This window comes from Quercus robur, chromosome 4 (genome assembly GCF_932294415.1).
Source record: "Quercus robur chromosome 4, dhQueRobu3.1, whole genome shotgun sequence".
In the NCBI taxonomy this organism is placed as follows: Eukaryota; Viridiplantae; Streptophyta; class Magnoliopsida; order Fagales; family Fagaceae; genus Quercus; species Quercus robur.
The window spans coordinates 1,074,868-1,089,659 of NC_065537.1; the positions used below are offsets into that span (position 1 = coordinate 1,074,868).

Here is a 14,792-nt window from a genome sequence, read left to right on the forward strand (position 1 = left end):
TATCTCACTAATTATCACTGCTCTTTTGTTCTTGCCACCCTCTATGAACCTCACACCTATCGTGAGGCCCATACTGACACTCTTTGGCAGCAAGCTATGAACGAAGAACTAGATGCCCTTCATAAGAATCACACTTGGGATATGGTGGATTTGCCTTCTAGTCAGTTTGTAGTAGGTTGTAGGTGGGTTTACAAGATCAAGACCAAGGCTGATGGATCTATTGAACGATACAAGGCTCGCCTAGTTGCCAAGGGCTTTACTCAGGAGTATGGTATTGACTATGAGGAAACATTTGCTCCTGTTGCTCGCCTTACATCTGTCAGATGTCTCATTGCTGTGGCTGCTGTTCGCCGTTGGCCTCTTTATCAAATGGATGTGAAAAATGCTTTCCTTAATGGAGACTTCCATGAAGAAGTGTACATGCAACCACCCCCTGGTTATTCACACTCAGGCAGTCAAGTTTGCCGCCTTAGCCGTGCTCTTTATGGCCTCAAGCAAGCTCCTCGAGCTTGGTTTGAAAAGTTTAGCTCAGTTGTTGCTCAGCAGGGTTTCACTTCGAGTCCTCATGACATTGCTCTTTTTGTTCGAAGATCCTCTGCTGGTATCACTCTTATTCTTCTTTATGTTGATTATATGATTATTACTAGAGATGATTCTGCAGGTATCCGCTCTCTTCAGCACTTCCTTAGTCAGCATTTTGAGATGAAAGATCTGGGCACTCTCAGCTATTTTCTTGGGCTTGAGGGTACCTCATCCTCTGATGGATACTATTTTTCCCAGACTAAATATGCTTCTAATCTTCTCTTCAAAGCTGTTATCACCAACAACAAGACTGTTTCCACTCCTTTAGAATACAATGCAAAGCTCACACCCTTGGATGGTGAACCTATATCCAATGTTACTCGCTATCGTCAATTGGTTGGCAGTTTGATCTATCTCACTGTTACTCGTCCGGATATTTCACATGCCGTGGGTATGGTTAGTAAGTTCATGGATGCCCTTCGTTTTGTCCATTATACTGCTGTTCTTCGGATTCTCCGATATGTCAAAGGCACACTTTATCATGGTCTACATTACTCCTCTTGATCTTCTCTCGAGCTTCATGCTTTTTCAGATGCTGACTGGGCAGGTGATCCGACTGATCGATGCTCTATCACAGGTTTCTGTTTCCTGTTAGGTACTTCTCTTGTCTCGTGGCGTAGTAAGAAGCAGGATGTGGTTTCCCATTCCAGTACTGAGGTTGAGTATTGTGCCCTTGTCAACACCACTTGCGAGCTTGTCTGGCTTCGCTGGCTCTTGGCTGACCTGGATGCTCCACAGTCCACTGCCACTCCTCTTTATTGTGACAATCGTAGTGCTATCTACATTGCTCATAATGATGTCTTCCATGAACGCATCAAGCACATTGAGATGGACTGCCACATCACTCGCCAGCATCTCAAGAAAGGAAATCTCAAGTTGTTCTCCATCTCCTCTACTGACCAGCCTGCTGATATCTTCACCAAAACTCACCCGCCTGGTCGTCTTCGAGATCTTATATCCAAACTCCAGTTGGCTTCCTCCTTGCCACCTCGAGTTTGAGGGGGGATGTTAGTGTATAGTTTAGACTAGTTTAGCCCAGTATACTGTACTTGTAGTTTACTCCTATTACTTGTATTGCACACATACTTAGCGTATATAAGGCTCTCTATTGTATATTATTACACACACATTAATATACAGACTATTCAGTCTTTTTCGCTTACTTTATATTGTTAACACTAATTACATATCTCTTGTTATTTTAAATATACAATGGCAAATGGTAGTGAGTTTTAATCTCTACTTTTTATTTAGTTAGTGAGTAATGTGACAGTTTCTCATTAAAAAAAAAAAGAGATTCCTGTTAAAAAAGTACTGGAAGTAAGCCAAACTCGAGAAAAAAAAAAAGGGTGTTGACAATAAATGATTGTATGTAGCACTCTCTATTCAATCATTTGTGAAATGCTAATATGACATGCTTGGATTGGAGGGTGTAAAATATGGGTATTATACCAGATCCTTATTAAATTTAAATCTGTTTAGTTAGCAAGAGAATATAGGAAACTGGAAATATTTTTGAAAAAGAAAGAAAAAAAAAAAACACTTTCCCTCCTTTTACCTATGCGCTAGCTAGTTCACAATTTCTTCCTAAACTATAAAATTGAGCAATGTTCTCCCTTAACTAATGAAAATGAGCAAATACCCCTACTCTATTAACAGATGACAAAATCATCTAATTATTGGAATATTAAATATTTCATGACTAAATTACTAAAATGCCACTAAAGAGAAATTGCAACTGATGCAATAGTTAGAGGGGGAATTACAAATGAATATTAATATTCGTAATTCAAAATTTAAAATTTCACAATTTTAAACTAAAAACTTTTTTATTAAAAATGACTTTTAACTTTCCTAATGTAGTCGGGGAAAACAAAATCTGAACATGATATGTTATAACTTCAACTTCAACATCCTACCCAATTCTTTTAAAATATTATATACTTTTTAAGGTCATTGACAATCAACTAACCCTTTGATAGTTTGACATGAAATCTAAGATTAAAAAGAATAATACTAATAACAAACATTAATATTTTTAGTTAATTTGAAATAAAAACGTACAACATCTTAGAAATATCAAGGCATTTATAAAATATTTAAAAACTTGCGAGTATATGATCATATTCTTAGTACTTTTAAGTTAATTTAAATTTAAAATTTTCTTTTAAGTATTCAATAGCCTTTTTGGAATATCTTATAATTTGATTAATCTTTAACTTCATATATTAATGACTAATTTATTTATTTCCCTATTTATTATTTTAATTTATTGTTTTAACTTATTTGAAACATATATGTATGCTCAACTTAATTTATAAGGAACCTTAGATGTAACAATGATTATACTAACTCTACTAAGGGCTTCAAAATTAAATTAAAACTAATTAAGCACCAGAAAAACAAAAAACAAAAACAAATTATAACTTACATTTACATTATATATTTTTTACGTTAATCAAATATTTTGTAAATAAATTAAGTAAATTTTTTCTTCTATTAATAAAAATGTTTGAATTAATTTTGTCATTTGCACTTTCTCTCTCAAATGTATTTTAGTAATTTTGTTGTGAAATGTTACAGGAATAAATTTGTCTTGTCATGTGTTAATAGAGTAGGAGATATTTGTTCATTTTTTATAGTTAAGGAGGGACATTACTCTATTTTATAGTTTAAATGAGAATTATGAACTACCCTATAGATAAAAGGGAGAAAGTGCTTCTTAGTTCTTTCCCTTTAAAATAATTAAAGAGTTGGAAATAGCCCTAAATAACGGGACCAAGAAGGTTTTTTTTTTCCTTCTTTGTAATTATACTAGCTTATATTCAATTTGACCATGATTCTTTTCGTTTTTTGACAGGTGCACCAATTGATTCATCGGCGATATCTGTAAAGGTAAGATTTTTTTTTTTCATGATAGTATAATAAGTTAGAGAAGAGGGAGGGTAGGGAAGGTTTCCAATAGGTTGAGAAAAGTTTAATACAGTAAGCAAGCAGTAATATTTAGCTTTTAGTGACAAATATAAATATTTATAGGATAATTACACTCCCTTCACTTGAGGTTTGGGGGAATGACACTCCACCTCAAATCTTAAGAAAAAAAAACACTTTCCTTCCTTAAGGTTTGAAGAAATTAACACTCTCCCCCTTTTTGTTTATACTAGATAATTTCCTACGCAATGTGCGGACACTTTGCAAATTCATTTAAAATAATTTTTATATTTTTAAGACCTATTTATAATACTCATTTTGCTGTATAATATTTATGTTTCATCAAAATATTGTTGAATGGTTCGAAACTCAATTTTCTTTATTCATATTTTATAAATATAAAAAAAATATCATAGAATTAGTTTCCAAATATTGAGTGGAATTGCTCTACTAATCTAAATTTTTGAGGTTGGAACAATCAAGTTTTTTGACATTTGTAGAAGACTAACATATTATATTATTTGTAGACTTTATTTTTTAAATTGGTTAAATGATTTTGAAATTTGGTATTTATAAATTTAAATTCAAAGCATAAAATACTTTCATATCCTAAAATTAAAAAATTCAAGAAACGTCCAAAACACTTTCTCAACTACTCAATTTTCACAACCAAACACTGAGCCCCAAATCTCAAACACTCATTTCATTATTTCAACAAAAGGAAATTATTTGTAAGTATTGGCATATATATAGAGAATGTGATCAAATAAAGAAAAAATGGTTAAAAACAATTCCATTTATCAGGATTTAATGCCTTTAGGAAGACTTCCACATTAAAAAAAAATTTAATTAAAAAAAAAATATAGCACAAAACACTCTAAAATCGTCATTGACTTTTACTTTTATTATCATGGCTTATATCGATATTGCACTAAATAGCAGTAAAAACTACAAAGGAACTTATACAATTATAAGTTTTAAAACATAATAAAAAAAAACAACTAATATCATCATAATCAATTAGAAGGTTTTTTTTTTTTTTTTAATTATTTTTCTTTTATAAAAAAATAATACAGTTATGGCTTTCTCACACTAAACACCCAAAGACCCAAAACAATCATAGTTTTTACAGAATCCCATGCTCTCTTACATGAGGTTTTCTCTTATATATATATATATATATATATGTGGGGCCCAGCCCAAAAATGATGGGCTATTCCAAGCTCAGGCCCGTCCGAGGAGCGTCCTGTCCAACGAAAAGCCTCATATGAAGCGCTATTCAACCCCAATAGCGTCAAGGAAACCTGTCCGAGGAGTAACTCCTCCTCGGACATCACGAAGCCCAGACGAGAAACTCTGCTCAGCCATTTCAGCTCACCTTCCCCAACATATAAAACGAATTAAATTCAAAATATCTCACGGAAGGCTACCACCACATTAATTGCGCCCCAACCACCCTCTTGGCCGCATTAATGAGGAAAAGACTCCTGAACAGTACCGCCTTGGCCTCTGCAACTCACAAAGGGTCTGATGAGGGCGTCTGATGGGACAGGTGCTCGAGTGGATGCTGGGATGACTAACAGGTGTAAGGCTGGGATGAAAAGGAGAGAAATATATAATGTAGTGAAATCCCTCAAAGAAGGGACGGGAGAATTGTAAGGGGAACAAGAGAAATAAAATCAGACTTGAGGAATCCTTCTTTACGTTCTTATTTACTTCTGCAAATAGCACATTACATGCATTAGACTTGTTAGTTTCACTGAGGCCAAGTTCTTTAACCCATTCTCTACAAGTATTTATTGTGGGTTGTGCTTTGCGCCAAGGCCTGATCAACAGCCGTTGGGCCAGGAAAATCGTGCAACCACAATTGGCGCCGTCTGTGGGAAGAGCTAGGGCATCAGCTAGTGCAACAGTCGAGCATGGAAGAACTAGATCCACACCAGGAGGATCCTCACCAAGCTAACTCCCACCGGACACAACCCGCCGAGTCCCAGAGGCAAAATAACCCAACCCACCAGACCGGCAGGGGGAATCGTGAGGGGAGTGCACATACCACCCGGACGAGTGAGAGTCACACTCAGACAGGAAGTCATGTGTCACAGAGGCGGAATAGTCACTAGGCCATGCAGCGAGAAATAGATGACTTAAAGAGGAAGTTGCGACGTGTACAGCGAAGACGATCTCCCTCTGACTCAGGCGAGTCTTCTAAGGCGGAGGACATGAGTTACAGGCGAAGGTCAAGGACCCCCCCAAGCGAGACCTTCTCTTACGTAAAGGAACCACGTCCAGTACGGAAGTATGAGAGCCCATCCAACAAAGGTTTGGGGAGCGACGCCATGAAGAAGGCGTTGGATCAGGTCTCAAGGTCACCCTTCACGAGCAAAATCGAAGGGGCTAAGCTGCCAAGACGCTTCAACCAACCGGTGTTCGTCATCTATACCGGCAGAACAGACCCGGTAGAGCACGTGAGTCAGTTCAACCAGAAAATGGCGATCTATTCGCAAAATGAAGCCCTAATGTGCAAGATCTTCCCATCCAGCTTGGGATCGACGGCAATGAGGTGGTTCAATAGCCTGAGGACAAACTCCGTAGGCTCCTACAAGCAGCTCACTCAAGCTTTTTGCTCCCGTTTTATTACAAATACCAGAGTCCCTCGACCGCTCAGTTCGCTGCTGTCCCTGTCCATGCATGAAGGTGAAACTCTGAAAGCATACTCGGATAGGTATTGGGAAGTGTATAACGATTTAGACGACGACCATGATAATGTTGCTATCAGCACGTTCAAAAGCGGCCTCCCTACCTGGCACGGCTTGAGGAAGTCCCTCACCGAAAAACCAGTTACTGACGTCCAACAGTTAATGGATAGGATCGACAAGTACAAAAGGGTGGAGGAGGATCAGCTGCAAGGGAAGGGGAAGGAGAAGGTTGTCCCCTTTAAAGCAAATGATTTCAGGATGGAACGTCACAATCCTGGTCAGCCGAGGAGAGATTTTCCGCGACAAGCTGGGCAGAGCAACCCGCAAACAGTGAATGCCGTATTCAGAGAGCCAGTGCAACAAGTACTGGAGAAAGTAAGGGATGAACCCTATTTCAGATGGCCGGGAAAGATGACTGGAAACCCTGCCAACCGTAATCAGAACCTGTACTGCCAATATCATCAGGACCACGGGCATACTACTGAGGACTGCAGGAGTCTGTGGAATCATCTAGATCAATTGGTCCGAGAAGGAAAGTTACGTCACCTGCTGCACCCATCAAGCGGCCATCCCGGTCAAGCAGCACAAGAGCCTCGAAGGGACGTGTCTTTAAGACCCCCCACCGGGACGATACATGTCATCCTCGCTGCACCAGGAAGAACTGGGCCGCCCATCCCCAGGGTATTAGCCGTGGATCATTTCCCCTACATGGGCAGGCAAGGAGAGCCCAAGAGGTTAAAAAAGGGAAGCTCTTTGATACTGGGATTCTCGGATGAGGATAAAGAAGGAACGATTCAACCTCACGATGATGCTTTGGTGGTCACCTTGCGGATTGGGGGTTTTGATGTTAAAAGGGTGTTAGTAGATTCGGGAAGTGCGGTGGAGATAATGTACCCCGACCTATACAAGGGGCTAAACTTGACGCCAGAAGATTTAACAGCTTATGATTCCCCCCTCCTCAGCTTTGAGGGGAAGCTTGTCACGCCGAAGGGGCTAATCCGACTGCCCGTACAGACTGGGGCGGAGGTGGTGGAGGTGAATTTCATCGTGGTCGACGCTTATTCACCCTACACCGCGATAGTCGCAAGGCCATGGATCCACAGCCTAGAGGCCGTGACCTCCACACTTCACCAGAAAGTGAAATACCCATCCCAAGGACGAGTAGAGGAGATCCGAGGAGATCAGGCCGTGGCCAGGAAGTGTGTGGTGGCCGCCATTTTACATCGGCCCATGGTCGGGGCCTCGGCCCCAAAGAGCTCATAGCAACCAGCCTCCTCGGCAAAGCAGGACGAAGGGCTGGCCGAGGAGATAAGGTGTGAAGGGTTAGATAAGGTTATTGTCAGCAATGACCCGGAGAAGTTCTTTCAGGTCGGCTCTGAATTGCCCTCTCAGGAAAAGGAGGAACTGGTCAGATTTCTCAGAGAAAATGTCGACGTATTCGCTTGGGACGCCTACGATGCCCCTGGAGTTGATCCCAGCCTCATCTGCCACCACCTGAACGTCAACCCCTCTTCCACTCCGAGGAAGCAGCCACCCCGACGCCCTTCAAAGGAGCACGCTAGTGCCGTGAGAGACGAGGTGGCAAAATTAAAAAAGGCAGGGGCTATCAAAGAGGTCTTTTATCCCGAGTGGTTGGCAAACACAGTGGTGGTAAGGAAGAAGACGGGGAAGTGGAGGGTCTGCGTAGACTTCACGGACCTGAACAAGGCGTGCCCCAAGGACCCATTCCCCCTACCCAAAATTGACCGATTGGTGGACGCGACCGTGGGGCACCCTCGAATGAGTTTCCTGGACGCCTTCCAGGGCTATCATCAGATACCCCTTGCGCCAGAAGACCAAGAGAAAACAGCTTTCATGACGCCCATCGGAAACTATTACTATAAGGTGATGCCGTTCGGACTAAAGAACGCGGGTTCGACATACCAGAGGATGATGACTCGGATGTTCGAGCCACAACTGGGCAAAATCATTGAGGTGTATATAGACGATATGGTCGTGAAGAGCAAAAGGGTGTCCGAGCACGTGCAAGACCTTGGAACAGTCTTCGCTATCCTAAGGGAGCACCGGTTGCGGCTGAATGCCTCCAAATGTTCATTCGGGGTCGGGTCTGGGAAATTCCTAGGGTACATGGTCACCCATAGAGGAATAGAAGTAAGTCCTGACCAAATCAAAGCCATTAACAGTCTGCAGACCCCTCGGAACCCGAAGGAAGTGCAGAAACTCACTGGCATGATTGCGGCATTAAGCCGGTTCATATCACGATCGGCGGATCGATGTCGACCTTTTTACCTCCTGATAAACAAGTGGAAAGAGTTTAAATGGTCGGAGGATTGCGCTCAGGCTTTCCAGCAGCTTAAGGACTACCTGTCCCGACCACCCATCATGTCCAGTCCGGAGGCAGACGAGGTGCTGTTTGCCTACATCGCCGTGGCACCCCACGCCGTAAGCCTGGTGTTAATACGGGATGATAATGGGGTGCAGCGACTGGTGTACTATGTGAGCAAGTCACTACATGAAGCCGAGGTGCGATACCTACCCTTAGAGAAGGCAATTTTGGCGATAGTGCATGCAACCCGGAAGCTTCCTCATTATTTTCAGGCGCACACGGTCATCGTCCTGACTCAGCTTCCACTTCGAGCCGTGCTTCGAAGTGCTGACTACACAGGAAGGATCGCCATATGGAGTGCTCTTCTGGGGGCTTTTGATATTAAATATATGCCTAGACCCTCCATCAAAGGACAGGTCCTCGCGGACTCGGTAGCAGAATTCGCTGAGCCCTCTATAGAAACGGTGACCGAGAAGAAAGATGTGTGCGGAAAACCGGTCGGCGCGATTTCGGCCGGGGAAACCATGCATTGGAAGGTCTACGTGGATGGTGCGGCCAACCAGAGAGGATCAGGAGTTGGGATAGTTTTAATATCGCCAGACGGCGCTGTCATTGAAAAGTCATTAAGACTCGGATTCTCGGCCACGAACAATGAAGCCGAATACGAGGCCTTACTTCAAGGAATGGCAATGGTTCAAAGGTTGGGTGGAAGAGTAATAGAAGCCTTCTCGGACTCCAGATTGGTGGTCGGACAAGTGATGGGAGAGTTGGAAGCTCGAGATACTAGGATGCAAGAGTATCTGGGACAAGTCAAACGGCTACAGGAGAGCTTTGAATCCTTCAGTTTAACGCACATCTCCAGGAGCGTAAACACCCATGCAGACTCGCTGGCCACTCTTGCCACGTCCTCGGCACGTAATTTGCCACGAGTGATCCTGGTCGAAGATCTAGTTAAGGCCAGTCCCATCAGTGGAAATCCGACCCAAGTCCATCAGATAAGACAGAGCCCCAGTTGGATGGACCCCCTAAGGAATTTCCTCCAAGATGAGATCCTACCGGGAGAAAGGCTAGAAGCCGAGAAGATACGTAGAAAGGCCCCTCGTTTTTGGTTATCAGAGGACCGCAAACTTTATCGGCGCTCCTACTCTGGACCGTACCTGCTCTGCGTACATCCAGAGGAGTCCGAGTCTCTTCTTGAAGAGTTGCATGAAGGAATTTGTGGAAGTCACACCGGAGGAAGATCGCTGGCGCACAGGGCACTCACCCAAGGATACTGGTGGCCGAACATGCAGAGACAAGCCCAGGAATACGCTAAGAAGTGCGATCAATGCCAAAGATTCGCCCCAAATATCCACCAACCCGGAGGGGTTCTCAACCCACTCTCCAGTCCATGGCCGTTCGCGCAATGGGGTCTTGATATTGTCGGACCTTTCCCCAAAGCTGCGGGGAACAGGCGATACATAATAGTCGGAACCGATTACTTTACTAAATGGGTGGAGGCTGAGCCTTTGGCCAACATCAGGGACGTGGACGCCCAGAAATTCATCTGGAAGAACATTATCACCCGCTTCGGAATTCCGAGAACACTCATCTCCGACAATGGTCTTCAGTTTGACAGCAAGAATTTTAGGGAGTATTGCCGTGAGTTTGGGATCATTAATCGATATTCCACTCCTGCATACCCCCAAGGGAATGGGCAAGTCGAGGCCGTAAACAAGGTCATAGTGAACGGATTGAAGAAAAGACTGGATGAGTCAAAGGGGAGATGGGTAGAAGAGCTACCGCACGTCTTATGGACCTATCGGACGACGCCGCGGCGTTCAACCGGTGAAACTCCCTTCTCAATGACTTACGGGGCAGAGGCTGTGCTTCCAATCGAGAACAACTTCCCCACGTTGAGATCTAGTTCGTTTACCCCAGGTGATAACGATGAGTTGTTAGGAAGAAGTCTGGACCTAGCCGAGGAAAGAAGGGAGAAGGCCACGATTCACATGGCCTATTATCACCAGAAGCTAAGACAAGGGTATGATGCTAACGTCAAACTGCGGCCTCTAGGTCCAGGTGATCTCGTGATGAGGAAGATTCTTGGCAGCGCAAAGAACCCCTCTTGGGGCAAGTTGGGGCCCAATTGGGAGGGACCATACCGTGTCACATCCGTGGCCGGAATAGGCGCCTACTACCTAGAAGATTTGGATGAAAAAGCTGTATCTCGACCATGGAATGTAAATAACCTCAGGAGGTATTATTATTAATAAGAATGGCTTAGCATACGTTCTCTTTCATGACTATTTTCCGCTTGCCAGTCTACATTACGGTTATTTATAAGTTTTAAACAGAACCCAAGTCCTGCATGGCTCCTCGGACCACAGACTTGGGGGAAATTGTTACTTAAGCCAACTATTTATAAGTTTTAAACAAAACCAAAGTCCTGCATGGCTCCTCGGACCACAGACTTTTGGGGAAGTTATTACTCATGACAGCTCATAGTTTTAAACAGAACCTAAGTCCTGCATGGCTCCTCGGACCACAGACTCTAGGGGAAATTATTACTCATGACAAGTCATAGTTTTAAGCAGAACCTAAGTCCTGCCTGGCTCCTCGGACTGTAGACTTTTGGGGAGATTATTACTTGTGATAGATTGGAAGATCATTATTTAAAGTAAATCACTTTTAATACATGCGCACAGTCTAGCATCATCGCGACCCTCAAATGAGCAACCCAAAAACCCATTTTCATTTTTACCGTTTGCCTGTATCTATCTCGTTACAAAGGTTTAAACGCTATTGACATACATTTTTAACAAACAAAACGAACATTTCGTATTAACATTCCGAGTACATTAAAAAGAGAGGTCCTTACAAAAGAATGAAAAAACAAGACAACTCTCATCAAAAAAAAAAAAAAAAAAAAAACTATTCGCTAAGGTTGAAAACCTATAAGGCTAAGCTTCAGCGGGAGGATCTTCTTTCTGCTCGGGCTGAGGAGGAGGAACCTCAACGGTAGAGTCTGTGGCAGGATCCTTAGCCACATCAGGCACAAGGGCGGCATCAGGCACCGCCAGGTCTTGCTCCGAAGCGACTTGGGCTTCATCAGGGCTAACTCGGATCTCCGGAGGATAGAAGATGCTCTCGGGCAATCTTAACGCCGAATCCGCAGGAATTCCTGCAGCGTCGAGAGCATGAGCCCATGAAATGTCTCCCTGCACACCTCAGGGATCTCCTCGGACAGCCTGGCCTCAGTCTCTTCGGCCCCAAGCTGGCGAGCAGCATTCTTCTCAGCCTCTGTGGCCTCTCGGATCAGCTGAACCTCCTCCCTTGCCAGCCTCAGTTCGTCCTCCACCTTTTGCAGGGCAGTTCTCAGGTCCTGCACTGCCTGCCTCTCGGTGTTAAGGTTAAGCTGAGCCGTGTACAGTTGTTTGCGTTGGTCCTCTGCCTGATCCTCGGCAGTCTTTAGGCCAGCCTCTGCACTTTTACGTCAGTTCTCCGAATCCTTGTACTCAGCCGTGAGTTTAGTGTGATCGTGCCTGAGGGACCCCAAGGCTTTCTCCACCTCTGTCCGAGCCTGGGTCTCAGCCTCAGCCAGATTGCGGCTATTACGGCAAAACTCCTCGGCCACGAAGACCTGCTGAGTAATCTGCAGACAAAACAAGAGTGTCCTTAAAAGAAAAGTATATAATCTAACAGGAGCAAGTAAATGGACAAAGCAGTAAAAGGATTACTTACCAGCGCAAGATCCCTTTTAAGGGATAGGAAGAGCTCGGACTGAGTGCACCGCCTGTAGGCCTCCATGTCCCGAGGAAGAAGTAGGGACTGCTCTAAGGCCTCCGCCACGTACCCTGCCCGGCCACGATTATACTCTCGGACCGAAGCAGTGTAAGGAATGGCGAGCCCATCCAGCTCCAACTTTGGGTCCCATGAACGAGGGGCAGTGCGCACTTCAGCAAGGTTCCCCTCATCCCTACTGTCCGAGGAGGTGCCCCTTCTGCTCCTTGGCGCCCGTGTGGTTTTCTGCTGTTTGGCCGGCTGGACAGCCACCTCGCCTTCCTCAGGCGTGTCTACCGGCCTCTTCTTCTTCAGGTCAGGATTAACCTTAAGGCCAGGATCCGAGACACCCTGGGGGACCACCGGGGGAAGGGTCTTGGCTTGAGATGGAGTTGGCCCCTTCGAAGATTGACCCTTTGGTGACTGACCTTTCCCCCTGGAGGACATCAACTCCTTCAAGGACTTCCCTTTTCCTGCCATGGGCTCGGCCTCTTCGTCTGAGGTATCGTCCGAGCAGATAACGATTGAGGGAACACCAACTGCAGAATGTCGGTCCTGCTCGGCTTCAGGATTGGAAGACTCCCCTAAAGGATTTTGCTGAATTTCCTCCTCGAAGTAAAACTCGTCTATTTCTGCCTCAAGAGAAAGACGGGAAGATTCAGTTTCTTCTTCAATCCGAGCAGCCGCGCCAGGCTCATTTACCGGAGGAGGCTGCTCCGCTAAGTAAGGATTCCTGACCCCAAGCAGCACTACTGGTGGCAGATCATGTGGAGCTAGGAACCCGTTTCGGGACACGTCAATCCTAGCCAACCTCGGACTGCCCGCCCTTATAGCGTGACCAATTGCCTGGAAAGCCCTGCTCAGAGGTTGATAGCCCAAAACCAGATGAGCCGCACGCAACTGTCTGTCCTCGGTAACGTAAATCTCCGACCTGAGAAGATAATTCAGCGCTGGCACATTCGTAAGGTCTATCCGAGGAGCGACGTGAATTTTGTCTGCAAACAACCAAGAAAAGTGAGGTCAGATCATGAAATTTTCCAATTACAAAGAAAGCCAGAAAAACAATCCTTCAACACTAAATCCTCTCCCCAAAAAGGATCAATCCTAAAAGCGCCGCACCTGGGTTTCCCGCCCGAGTTGGACAGTGGATACCTTCGAACCACTCCCCAGAAGCAATGAGGAAGTCATCCTTCACGGTCTTATTGGAAACTGGAAGACAAGAGATCAACCTAACGACCTCGTTCCGGGATTTAAGATAATACCCATCATCCCCAAGGCGGTGGCATTCGTACAAATAAGCCACATCATGCCAAGTGAGGTCTAGATTCATCCGCTCGCTTAAGACATCTACACAGCCTAGTATCTTGAACATATTTGGGGCACACTGATACGGCGTCAACCTATGGTTGAACAGGTATTCCCTTGTGATCCTGCGCATGGGAAGCGTCATCCCTCCCTCTATGAAAGCAATCATGGGGATAACGACTTCTCCCTCAACTCTATCGGTCAATATTCCTTCAAGAGGACAGTGCCGCAGCCCAACCCTCGGGGGAATGTGGTATTTAGCCCTAAAGGCTTCCATAGCGGCAGGAGTTTTTACTAATTTTTCGAATCTACCCATCTGAACTGAACTGAGGAAATGAAAGTAAAAACTGGAAAGAAAAGTAGAGTCCGAGGAAGAAATTGAAACGGAGAGAAAGGCGAAATGTACTGGTACCTTCACAAGACGCTCAAGGGGACGCCCGGGAATCTCTCTTGGACGAAGCGTTTCACAAGAACAGCTACGGCGGTGTAACGGACGCAAGTGTTCGTATATCTCTGGAGTTCTCTAGAGCCTTCTGGGGTTTGTGAAATGCAGATGAAAAAAGAAACTGAGCCCCGCTGACGTCTTATATAGCAGGGAGGAGAGAGAAAAGATCATCCCTGCCTAAAAATACGAGAAAGAAACGATGGCCGTTCGATTCACGCCAAGCCGTTGGATGAAGGGAACATAACGCCTCCAGAAGTTAATGACCACGTCTCGTAAATTGTGACGCGTCAAAAGTAACGGTCCGCACGCGCACCCCACGATCTCCTTATTTCCCTCCACTCACAAATATCAAAACCCCGCTTTTCTCCTCGAAGGGAGGTTAAAACCGCAGTTTTGAGGGGCTATTGTGGGGCCCAGCCCAAAAATGATGGGCTATTCCAAGCTCAGGCCCGTCCGAGGAGCGTCCTGTCCAACGAAAAGCCTCATATGAAGCGCTATTCAACCCCAATAGCGTCAAGGAAACCTGTCCGAGGAGTAACTCCTCCTCGGACATCACGAAGCCCAGACGAGAAACTCTGCTCAGCCATTTCAGCTCACCTTCCCCAACATATAAAACGAATTAAATTCAAAATATCTCACGGAAGGCTACCACCACATTAATTGCGCCCCAACCACCCTCTTGGCCGCATTAATGAGGAAAAGACTCCTGAACAGTACCGCCTTGGCCTCTGCAACTCACAAAGGG

The 14,792-nt window shown here is 44.8% G+C and overlaps 1 protein-coding gene across 3 annotated transcripts in view; it reads left to right on the forward strand.

Annotated features, from left to right (window-relative positions):
* LOC126720285 (vesicle-fusing ATPase-like) overlaps positions 1-14,792 on the forward strand; it is a 38,182-nt gene that overhangs the window by 6,061 nt on the left and 17,329 nt on the right. For all 3 annotated transcript variants that reach the window (XM_050422608.1, XM_050422607.1, XM_050422609.1), the window contains exon 2: positions 3,443-3,477. The gene's annotated coding sequence lies outside the window, so the exon portion shown is untranslated. The remainder of the gene's footprint in view (positions 1-3,442; positions 3,478-14,792) is intronic.